General features: G+C 46.9%; 1 protein-coding gene and 1 long non-coding RNA gene across 2 annotated transcripts in view; both read left to right on the plus strand.

Annotated features, from left to right (window-relative positions):
• Positions 1-11,028, plus strand: part of SMARCC1 (SWI/SNF related, matrix associated, actin dependent regulator of chromatin subfamily c member 1) — a 200,010-nt gene that overhangs the window by 169,708 nt on the left and 19,274 nt on the right. The gene's annotated exons all lie outside the window — the stretch shown is intronic.
• The window catches only part of LOC109291139, a 7,788-nt gene continuing 1,154 nt past the window's right edge, over positions 4,395-11,028 (plus strand). Inside the window, exon 1 of the long non-coding RNA XR_002095756.1 lies at positions 4,395-10,846. This is a non-coding gene — a long non-coding RNA (uncharacterized LOC109291139). The remainder of the gene's footprint in view (positions 10,847-11,028) is intronic.

Consider the following 11,028-nt stretch of genomic DNA (forward strand, 5'->3'; position numbering starts at 1 on the left):
CTCTGAATCACACTTACAAAATGTGCTACTGTATTCTGCAATAATGGGCCAACCCATGCTCCATTACAGTGATACTATAGTGTTTGGGATGGGGTAGCAGAGTCTTAAGTGTGAAAGGTTATTAGAGCTCTTCAGATCGAGAAATCTAACCCACAGGAAACACGTAAATGCCAAAAATTTACTGTGGGCAACAGGAAGGATGGCAACTCAGGTGCCACTGTGGAGTTTGAAAAGCAGATAGGTAAACATGGGGGACAAAGTGCTTATATCAGAAGTAGAAAGCCAGAAAGAATCAGTGGATTAACATCATGGGTAAAAGGGAAAAATGATGAAGATAAATGTTGCGAAGGTGGCGAATGATTTCATTGCTTTGTTTGTCAGTGCTGAGGAGATTCTTGCCTTTGGACCGGTTCTTTTCTGAGGATAAAGATAAGACATTTTCAGAGGCTGAGATATCAGAAAAGGTGCATATTGGTAATTTAACATTCAGTCAGTTCCTCGTCCCAGCTGGTCCATCCAGAAGTTGTGGTGGAGCCTAGGAATGAAGTCACTGACCCGCTAGCAAGAGATTCAGCATCTCATTATAACTAACCGCTTTTCCAGAGGGCTGTAGGGTAGCAAGCATCGTTGTTCTTAGGGTTTTGAAAAGTGCTGCGGGTAATCTGAGGGATTAAAGATATAGAAGCCCTGCATTTGTACCTGCCAAATGAGCTGAAGTGATGATTAAAAACAGAGTAGCACCACGTGGAAGGTAATGATGTGATGGTCTAACAAGCAGCTTTTGCAAAGGAAAGAAATCCTTACTAATGTCCTGTGGGGGTTTTTTGATCATGTCTATAGAGTAGTTGATAAAGGAGAGCTGGTAGATTTGTTTAGGCATTCAAAAAGCCATTGAGAAGGTCTCCCACAAGAGGCTACGGAAGAGTTAGTTATGGGATGAGATGTGGATATTGTCGAGAGCCAGTAACTAGCTTGGAGACGGAAAGCAGAGAGTGGAATTAGTTGATATTTGGTCTGGTAAAAGGTGTGCTGCGGGAGTCACAGTGCTCCATGTGAGATCCTGTGTTAAATACGTGTTCTGGGAAAACAGTGAAGTGGCAAAATGCAAGTGAAAGCGTGATGTAGGGAGAAGCCAGGGCAATGTGGCACCTCTTAGGCTAAATTGTGCAGAGAAGCATAGCTTCCCTAATCAGAGAAGTGGGGATGGAAAGGATCTCCATGGGTCACGTCTAGGTCAGTCCCTGTCCAGACCATCCTGCACAAATCCATTGTCTAACCTATTGGCAAAACTACACAGTCAACCCTGACACAACCATGAAACCTAGATCTTCCTTCTGCGGCCAAGGCTGTTAAAATAAATGAAGAAAAAATGCTCGAGAGATCCAAGGAAGGGGTCCATACCCCTTGCTTCAGAGGAAGGAACCCCCTGCCCCTCATCTATACCAGTCAGACCATGGGGTAAAATTCCTTCCTGACCCAAAATCAGACAATTGGTCTGATCCCAAGCAGAGCCAGATGCTTTGAATGGTCTTGTGGAGTGCAGGGTGTGAATAGAAAGGAATAAAGTCCTTTAGATGCAGTGGATAGGGAAAGGGGAAGCGAAGAAGGGGGTGGCACTGCTGAGAGGGGCAAAGGTGGGTTGAAGAGTTCAAAAGGAAGAAACAAAGCAGTTAACCCACAGAGGGAAAGAAGGGTTATAAAGCCTAGATAAGGTAATGGGGTAAGAATCCATAGTCCCTGTTGAGACCCTTCTTAATGCACCTTAGTCCATAGATAATTTCTTGTTATGCAGTCTCACGTTCGAGTTTGGTTTTGAAAGTTTTAAGAGCAGCTACTCTGAGAGAGATCAGTGATGGGGTGTCCAGAGAGGTTGAAGTGTCTTTTGTGTCTTTTTAGAATTGATGTCAAATTGGTGTCTGTTCCTTTTTTTTTTTCACGTAGGGGTTGGCCTGTCTGTCCAAGGTGAACTGCGGGGGGGGCACTGGAAGCAGGTGATGGCAGGTGTGACATTAGTAGAGGAGCAGATGAATGGATCTCAGATGTCATAGTGGTGTTTGGTCTAGTGATGATGTGGTCTGTGTTGATGAGGAGGCATTGCAAATCCCTTATGGCTTGGTGAGAATAGAAATTAAGCAGCCTATTGCTGGAGAGATGCTGTTTTTAGGTTGTGGGGGCTGCCTATAAGCCAGGATAGGCTTGTACCCAAGACTGACTTAAAGATAGTTGTCACTTTTCAGGACAGGCTGGAGATTATGAATGATTTGTCCAACATGTTCAAGCAAGGAGCTGTAGGTTTCAACACATGGGATTGTATTGCCATGTCCCAGGGCTGGTATTGTAGCAGGTCAGAGCAGGGTCAAAGTCTGGCTCTGATTTGAGTAGCTACAGTTTGGGGATTGTATTGTAAGTGTAGGAATCCCCACTTCAGATCTTTACAGCATGCATCCTGATCAGAGCAGATACAACTGTAGTGTAGAGCTTGGCTCTAGTCGTGTGCTTAGGGTGGAAGCTGGTGGTCTGGAGGTAGTTGTAGCGGTCACTTGGTTTTTGATGCAGTGTGATGGTGATTTAGTCCTTGCAAAGTTTCACAGTGGTGTCCAAGAAATGTTTGCTCAATGGAGTATCCTGGAGCCAGTGTGGTGGAGGGTAGAAACTGTTAAAGTCCAGGTGGAATTTCTCTGGAGATTCCTTCCCATGTGTCCACATGATGATGCCATCAGTGTAACTCGGGTATGCCCGGCAGGGAGAGGCCACTTGCAGAGGCAACAAAAGTTTAAGGTTTGGCATATTGGGGCACCATGCATGTGCTCATGATAGTACCGTTCATTTGTGGGTGTTAGGGATTCTCCAAATCAGAAAACTGCGTGTGAAGATGGAACGGGAGTGTGCAATAGAAACGAGCAGCAGCATCTGGGATAATGTTTCTTATGGCCTGTAATCCATCCTTTTGGGGGCTGTTGGTGTGCAGAGATTTGACAGCCAAAGTAACTAGTACTTGGTTTGCTGGAAGCTTGCCACGGAAGCCTAGTTTGCATAAGAAATTGGTGGTATCCTTCAAGTAGCAGACAGCTCCAGTGGTATATGAGAATAGGGTAACGCCAACACAATCAGAAACTCCCTCTGTGATGGTGCCAGTGCCAGAGACCACAGCTTGCCAGGTTTGTGGATCTTGGGTTAATAAGTAAAAGGTGCTTGGTCTGGGTTCCCGGGAGGTGAAAGTATCAATCCTCCCCTGTGTTTAGTCTTTAAGAGCCCTCTCGGTTCCCTCTGGTTTTGTTCTGTGGGGTCTTTGGTCAGGAGTTTGCAAACCTCCATGTTGGAAACCTCAGCTCTTTGTGTCTGCTGTTCTGTGCATGACAACAATGTACTTTAGTAGCCTGTTATATGATGATATTATTCTGTTCCAGAAGACTGAGGTTGTAACATATGCATTGTTGTTTTTTGGCAATCTAGGCAGAAAACATTAATGTACAGGTCCGGAGTGGGACTTCAGCCCTCAGGTGGAGTCCGGGAGGTGTCGTTCCTCTTGTGTATGGGTATGTGGCGGGCTGATCGTTGTATGACACCTTGTCATGGAAATATTCCCTTGGTTTTAAGTGGTGGGAAAAAGCCTGAGGTCCTCATACAGCTCCACCTTACTCAGTTGTACAGTGGGGTAGAAGAGAAGACTACACGACGGTACAGACACCTTGGCAGAGCTGAGTGTGGTTGGGTAGGTTGATGACATGGCTGTGGATTGTAGGGTGATCCTTGGAGCATTTGTTTGGAAAGTTTTTGCTTCCTTCAACTCCTTTGAAAGAGTGGAGGTTTTGGGGATGGGCTTCAGGGCTGAATGCAGAGATCTCCAGGTGGTTGTGTGCTGTCTGCAAGGCTGGTGCTGATCTGTTCCCATTTGCTGTGTGGAGCGCTTACTAGGGAGACAGTGAAGCACAGCTTGTCAGAATAGGCCAGTGATTCTCAATGAGCATCACTGGGGTGCCTTGGTATTTCATAGACATTAGGGCTGGAAGGGACTTCGGTAAGATCGAGTCCAGCCCCCCGCCCGAAGGGCAGGAAGTCAGCTGGGGTCATAGGATCCCAGCAAGATAAGCATCCAATTTACTCTTGAAGGTGTTCAATGTAGGTGCTTAAACCACCTCCGATGGCAGGCTGTTCCAGACCTTGGGGGCTGGCACAGTAAAGAAATTCTTCCTTAAATTGAGATCCTTTTAGGGGTGCCACACAGCACTGTTGGGTGTGCAAACAGGATTCATAAGATAAACCCAGAAGTTTTAACTAGGGATTCATACTGTTATAACCATTCTGCCTTGTGGTGGTCTTTCTGAGTTTCTTGTAATGGAAGAATTGCTCTGGTATTTCTCTGTAGTCAAAAAAAAAAAAAAAAAAAAAAAAAAAGAGAGAGTGCAAAAACTACTCTGGCATTTTTCCTGAGGGGTGCTTCAAGTTTCAAAAAGGTTGAGAACCATCGGCATAGGCTGTGTGATGCGTTGAACGAAGCGGATCGGTCACTTGGAGTCATTGGGTGTGAGATTCATCTGCCTGCATCTGGTCAGGAAGAAGATACTCAAGTATAATGGAGCAAGTTTGTGTAGACTGATTGCAGTCCGCTTCGTTCAGCTGAGCATGGTGGCATCCATGAGCAGAGGTACTTAACTCTTAGTCTGATGTTAGAGAGAAGGCAACGTGGCATCTTGTAGTTTAGACAGGACCAGCAAACACTTCAGAAAGGCCCAGACTGGGTAAGGGAATCAGCACAATGGCAAATGAAATGCAAAGCGGTGCCCAGTAGAGAGGAAGCTGTGAAATGCTAAAAGGTTAGCTTGTGCCAGGTAATACTGATAACATCATGAGGTTATCCATGCCAGCAGCGAGGTGTCATCTGGAACAGTAGGTGCTGTACTAGTCCCTTTTGGGATAGGCTTCATGGCTGGGTGCAGAGATCTCCTCGGAGCAGATGTTTCAGCATGGGAAGGGGCTAAAAAGGATGAAGGATCACATCTACGTTTTACACAAGGTCTTCAATCTGGATGAGATCTAACATGGTGAGCAGATCATCACACCTGACTTCTTATACCTTCCTCTGAAGCTGGGCAGCAGTTCCCATATTGCAGTGCTGAGATCAGAAACAGGACTGAAGCAGTCCAGCAGTTCCCATGTCACAGTATTTATTCGGGGGTAAGAATTCGGAGTTCTCCAGCAAACAGTCTCTTGGAAGAGTTCAAGGGCCTAAGCAACTTCTCTTTCCTCTCTTCCTCTTTCACTCGGCCTCTGTAGTCTTCTGCGGGGAGTGGAAGTCACCTTAGGCTACCTCAAAATCCTGCATGAGGTTCAGAAAGTTTGAGAGGAAAACCTCTTGCGAAGACCAGGGAAGTTGCCCCCATTTCAAGTAGCAAAACTCTCCAGATTCCAGCTGAGATGACTAGGGGTAGTTTTTGTACTTGAAAATGGGGCAAATTCACTGCGGCCTTCAGCGTGAGAAGTTTGGTATCCTCAGGGCAAGGATTTGCCACGTGCGAGAGGAAGGGGGCTCCTGAGCCAGAGATTCCCAAATTGACCTGACTGTCCACATGGCAGAACAGGCAGAGGAGGCCACTTGCTGCTTGATATCCCTTTTCTTTGCAAGTCTTTGCATCCCAGCAGTGTGAGTATCTGCTGGGAGAGCTCTTAAAACGAAGCAACCTTGGCAACAAATACAGTGAGTCGCATCCTACAGATGCCCCTCTAAAAACTTGAGAGTTAAATCTGCACTCCCATCTCTTTTGTTGCATGCGTATAATGACAGCCCTCGTCTCAGAAACGCATTCCTCCTCTGATTCTTAGTTTTTCTTAAAGATGCTTGAAGCCAGCATTCAGCCATCTGAATGTGTGCTGTCGAGAGTGATCCCGTTGCGGCAGGGCTTGAAACGAAGGGAACCTGAATACCTCTGCTTATTAAAGTTCCTTGGCAACATGTGGAGTTAGGTTAATAACCCTGCTGACTGGGAAGAGCTCCAGATTGATTAATTCCACACCACTCCCCATCTCCCTTTTCCATTGTAGTGGGACGCAGCTTTCCTCCATTTGTAGTGAGAATGCCTGCCTTTTCTGCTAGGCACCATGCTCACAGGAAAATGTAATCCCTCCTGAGAGAAGCTGACAGTGTAAGTCTGTCTGTTGCTGTTCTGCTTTCCACCAGGAAGACTGTCGCATTTCTAGGGTGGCCAAAGCAGCATCTGCGTGTCGTTTGGAAAGGCTTTGGCATCCTTTTTAGATGATGGGCCCTCCAGTCAGCAGACAAACTGAGAGCACACCTGGAAGAGACTTTGTGCTTACTGTTTCTGAGCTAAGCCTCTGTTTTCTCAGCCGTCCTCTTTCCAGATAAGTCGCTAAATATATGGGTAAAATCCACACAGATGAGATTTTTTTTTTCCTAGTCTGCCAGAGAACTTGGCACAAAACTGCCAGCAGGCCTTTAGATAAGAGCTAACGGCTTGAATGTTATAGTCCAGCTGTTTCAAATTGGCTGCCATCAGGATGAATGGCCTAGTCTCAGCCTAGGGGACCCTCGTTCTGTGGCTGTTGCAAGGGACTTCCTGTCTAAACTTTAATTCTGCTACATCTCTGTTAAGGAAACCTACACTTTTGTGGGGGGGAAGCATCAAGTTTCCTGGGTGGGCCAGTCGCCATAGGCTGGTCCATTTGCCTTCATCAGGAATTCCCAATCGGTAAGTCCAGCAGACTTTCCAGACCCAACTTTTCAATGCAGAAAACTTTTAAAACACTGGTGAAACCCAGTTGCTTTAGAGAGAGGACAAATAGAGACAAAAATGGGGGAGCCTTGTTTCCAGTATTTTCATTGGAGATTTGAAGGAAGTTGGGATCAAAGAATTATTTCCCAGCGAGAGTTTCACCTCCACATGAATCACAGTAAGCTTATGGGTTTGAGCCATTATTAAAGTAACTGAAATTTGAATGCCCTGAAAGAGCCATCACATTTCAATTATTTTTTCAATTCCAATGACATATCCCATGACATGAGTGTATGGGAGAGCCTTCCCTTCCTGGGGAAAGAAGAGGTGCTGGAATCGCTCATCACCAGTGAACTTCTAGAGGAACAGGGAGAAATCCTCTGAACCTCATCACATCTGCAGCCTCATAAAGACTTTTCTTTTATCATGGAGTAGTTAGATAAGTAAGCCTTAAAGAGGATTTATGCTTTGTCTCCCTCGAGACGCGAGAACTATGTCCCAGTCGTGTAGACCAGGGAAGTCCAGACAAGAGTCAAGTAGGTAGAGGGAAGTCAGCAAGGGGTGGTGCTGAAAGAGAAACTCTTGGGCCGGGGGGTTATTAGCAGCGCGCTCAAGGGGTGGCCCTGTACCTCCTCTTTCATTAGTGCCCTCAGCACACGGTGGGATAACGCTAGTGAAGCATGCTGACAACAGAGCAGAGAGGCATTGCCACAGAAGATTGGCATTTTGTACAGAAAAAGCCAGATACTCTGAGAACTGGAATAGTAGAAATGGTATGAAATATAAGGGTTCAGAGTGCAGGGTCATGCAGCAGAGACAGGAAACGGGTCATGCCGTTTGACAAGGTGCTAGCAAGACTGCCCGGGAAACACTGCACAGTGCTGGCCAGCCTTGCTCAGAACCATTTCATTCAAATGAAGGAGCCTTGAGAAGGGCTGTCGGGTAGTCTGGGAGCAGGGGAGCCCTAGCCTAGGCGAGGGGACTTGCTGGACCTAGCAAACAGAAGGCTGAGAAGTGATATGGTCACCTTCTGTGGCAAGACTGTGTGAGGAAACACTTGGGAGGAAGAACGACCATTTAAGCTGTAGTGTAGAGCAGTGCTGGCATGAGCAAGTGGGTGGTACATATTGACCTTGATAAACTCCTGCTGGAAATTAGGAAGCATTTACCTATCAGCAGAGGGAGGATCTGGAATGGCCTTCCTCCCAATGGGAGTAGTGGAGGAAGAAACCAAACTGGTTGAAGATGGGCCTTGCTAAATCTAGGAGAGGGTTTGAGTGACATGATTGCCAACAATAGCAGAAGACTGGCTCAAGCGGGACAGTCTGTCGCTAAGTGGCTTGCTTTAGGCAGCAGGTCAGTAGCAAAGACAGGCCGTTTAGAAATAGGGCATTCCTGATGGCTGATTTCATGCTCAGTCCACTGTCTGTCGTCTCTGGCTGGAGTTATTACTTTTTATAACAGGTGGACTCTTGTGCATATGAAATAATTTCTGGTTCCTGTGTGCAGAGAGGACTCTGATTCCCTTGAGGTTCTGTCTCTGCTACGGCCAGGCTGTCAGTTCAGTTCAATGTTTGGGATCTTTCCAGTGCACCATTTGGCTGCAAAAATGGTCCACACAAGTACTGATAATGTAGGGGTCCTTCCTTCCTCTCCCATCTCCTTCCCCTTCCCCTCTCTCTCTTGTGTATACATTTTCTTTTGGAGAGATGCATTAACTTGTGGCTGCACGCCTCGGGATTAGTAATGGAATTGAGAGAAGTTTTTATTTCCATCAGCAGCAAACAGAATTTTATTACTGAATAATTGCAGTCCTTGTGGCCTATCTAAAATGAATTAATGAGCTTAACAAAATCATTATTGGGCATCTGGCCACAGTGCAGATTTGCTTCCCTGTTGTAGATGTTGGGTAGGACCCACATGAGCAAGCTCTGCGGAGGTGCCAAAGACCAAAGGCAGAATTCCCCTGATGTGGGAAAGAAGTCTGTCCCGGAAAGGACTGAGGCACGCTGCCAGGAGGCAGCCCGGGAAAGCGAGTAGGTGAGGAACCTTTGGCTTTGGGGCCGTCAGTCCAGTTCTTTGCCACATGCCAAACTTGAAACCAGCTTTTGCAAAAAAAGTGCTTTGCCCCTGTCTGGGACTGTTCTGTGATGCAGGCAAGTCCTCCCCGCACCCAGAGTGATGTAGAGAGGCCTTTGTAAAGCAGAGGGGCAGATTCCTTCACTGGAAAGTATGCTAGGTGGGCAAGGAAAGGCTGTCTTGCCAGTCCAACTTCTGCAAGGCATTGACCCTATTCAGCCTCACTGGAGAATGCCTGGAGGAGTTTCTCAGTGACTGAGATGTCTCAGGTGTCATGTTATTGGAGCATCTCCAAATGGAAGAGAGCAGGGGGCTTGAGTGGCACAGGGGAGGAGGCATACTAGTGCAACAGCCCACTTGTAGCTGCTGCTTTGGCTGCATGGTTTTAATTTCATGGACTTCGTTGTGGTTCCCAACAGCATAATTAAACAGACCTCACTTTTGTCCTCTCTCTCCCTTAGTAAGGAATAAAAAGTCTAGCTGTGGATCCAACAGACCGTGAATAAAATGCTAAGTGGAGCAGCCCTCGAGTGCTTGGAGTAGGCTGGTGAAGAGATGGTTCAGAACAGGGCGATTTGAAGGTCTGTAAAACATTTATTAACAGAAGAAGAAAATAACCCTGGCTTCCAGCCTTCCCACAGCCAGATTGCACTCGAAGGAGGGTGTCAGCCTGAGGCTAGTGTGGGGCCTTCTCAATGGATCTCCATCCCAAAGGGAGCCCCAGGTGAATGCTTCAGGGCTTTTATAACAAACTACCAGCTGTGCTTCACTTCCTTTTGAGTGCATGTTGCTGCTTCTAGCACACTTCGTATTCCCCAGTTAGGCCAGGGCCCAGTTACAGCATTTGTCTGTGTTGTCCATTGTGTAGTCCAGTGATTTTCAGCCTTTTTTTATTTGCAGACCTCTTTGACTTGTAAATGTTTGTATTCATTTACTTTTGATTGATCTTAGTCATCTTTTGTGGACCCCTTAGACATAGTCTGTGGACCCCCAGGGGTCCACAGACCACAGGTTGAAAACCGCTGTTCCAGTGGATCCAGCATCCTTTTAAATCCCTTTGAAGTCACTACAGTTTTTGCTCCAGGTCAGTAGCTGCAGGGGGGATGAGAGAGGGTCCATTAGCTAAAAATCTTTTACCTTTCAGCAACATTGGTTGTCTCCTCTGTGAAGGAGCAGCCATCAAACTTGTGATTCACTTGTAAACGTTTTTGAGAGCTGGTAGGGAGGGGCTCAGGGCAGGTCTCCTTCTGCCCTGGAGAACATGTAGCAAAAACCATGCAATGATTGGGAGAGAAAAGGAAGACCCTTGTATATGAACTCACCTTACATTAAGTGCAATTGCAACAGTAAAGTCCATTTTTTCTTCCTCAGAGCCATAGTGAGAACTTTCTAAAAAGAGTCTTGCCCATCAGCTAACACAGCCCAGGGCATACTGTGTTGGTACCAGACTGCAGCTGGTATTGGGCAGGAGGCGCATCTGCGTGCTAATGAAGGACAGAGCACATGGCTTGAACTTAACATGTGTCCCCCTTAAATGTGCTCGAAGCAGGGCCGCGGTCTGTAGGGAATAGACTGTTGCATCAGTTGAGCTCTTCCCAAAAGGTGTAGAAGGGAGTGAAACTGTGGCATCTCCCTTGTTCAGGACCTCCACTTAGCAATCCTGAAATCAGAGAGGGGTCGCTGCAAAGATGCTTTAGAGGTGAGTCAAAAAATCTCTTTGAACTCCCAGAGCAATCTCTTGTGGAAGGGAACAGCTCTGTCCTTCTCTGACACTTTTCCCATGGATTCTGGAGCCCCTGGGTGGGAAGTTCGGTACATCTCTGCCTCTCATCCCAAGAGAGGATCTTGGCTCCCTCAGGGTTGCTGCCCTTTGGTTCCTCTCATTGCAGCAGGACTCGGAGTGTCTCTGTCCTCTTTGAGAGTGCACGGCCAGATATCCGAATGGTACTGAGGTGTCTAGAAATGCAAAGAAGGGGTCTTTGGAGTTCTTAAGTGCTAACCTGCCTTTGAAACAGGAGTAGGAATTGAAGAGGAATTAGGTTTCATAGTTTCATAGTTTCTAGGGTCGGAAGGGACCTGAGCAGATCATCTAGTCCAACCCCCTGCCATGGCAGGAAGAGCACTGGGGTCAAATGACCCCAGTAAAGTGGTCATCCAACCTCCTCTTAAAAACCCCCAGGGTGGGAGCCTGCACCACCTCACTTGGAAGCTGGTTCCAGAC

This window comes from Gavialis gangeticus, unplaced genomic scaffold (assembly GCF_001723915.1).
Source record: "Gavialis gangeticus isolate Ggan-Ray unplaced genomic scaffold, GavGan_comp1, whole genome shotgun sequence".
In the NCBI taxonomy this organism is placed as follows: Eukaryota; Metazoa; Chordata; order Crocodylia; family Gavialidae; genus Gavialis; species Gavialis gangeticus.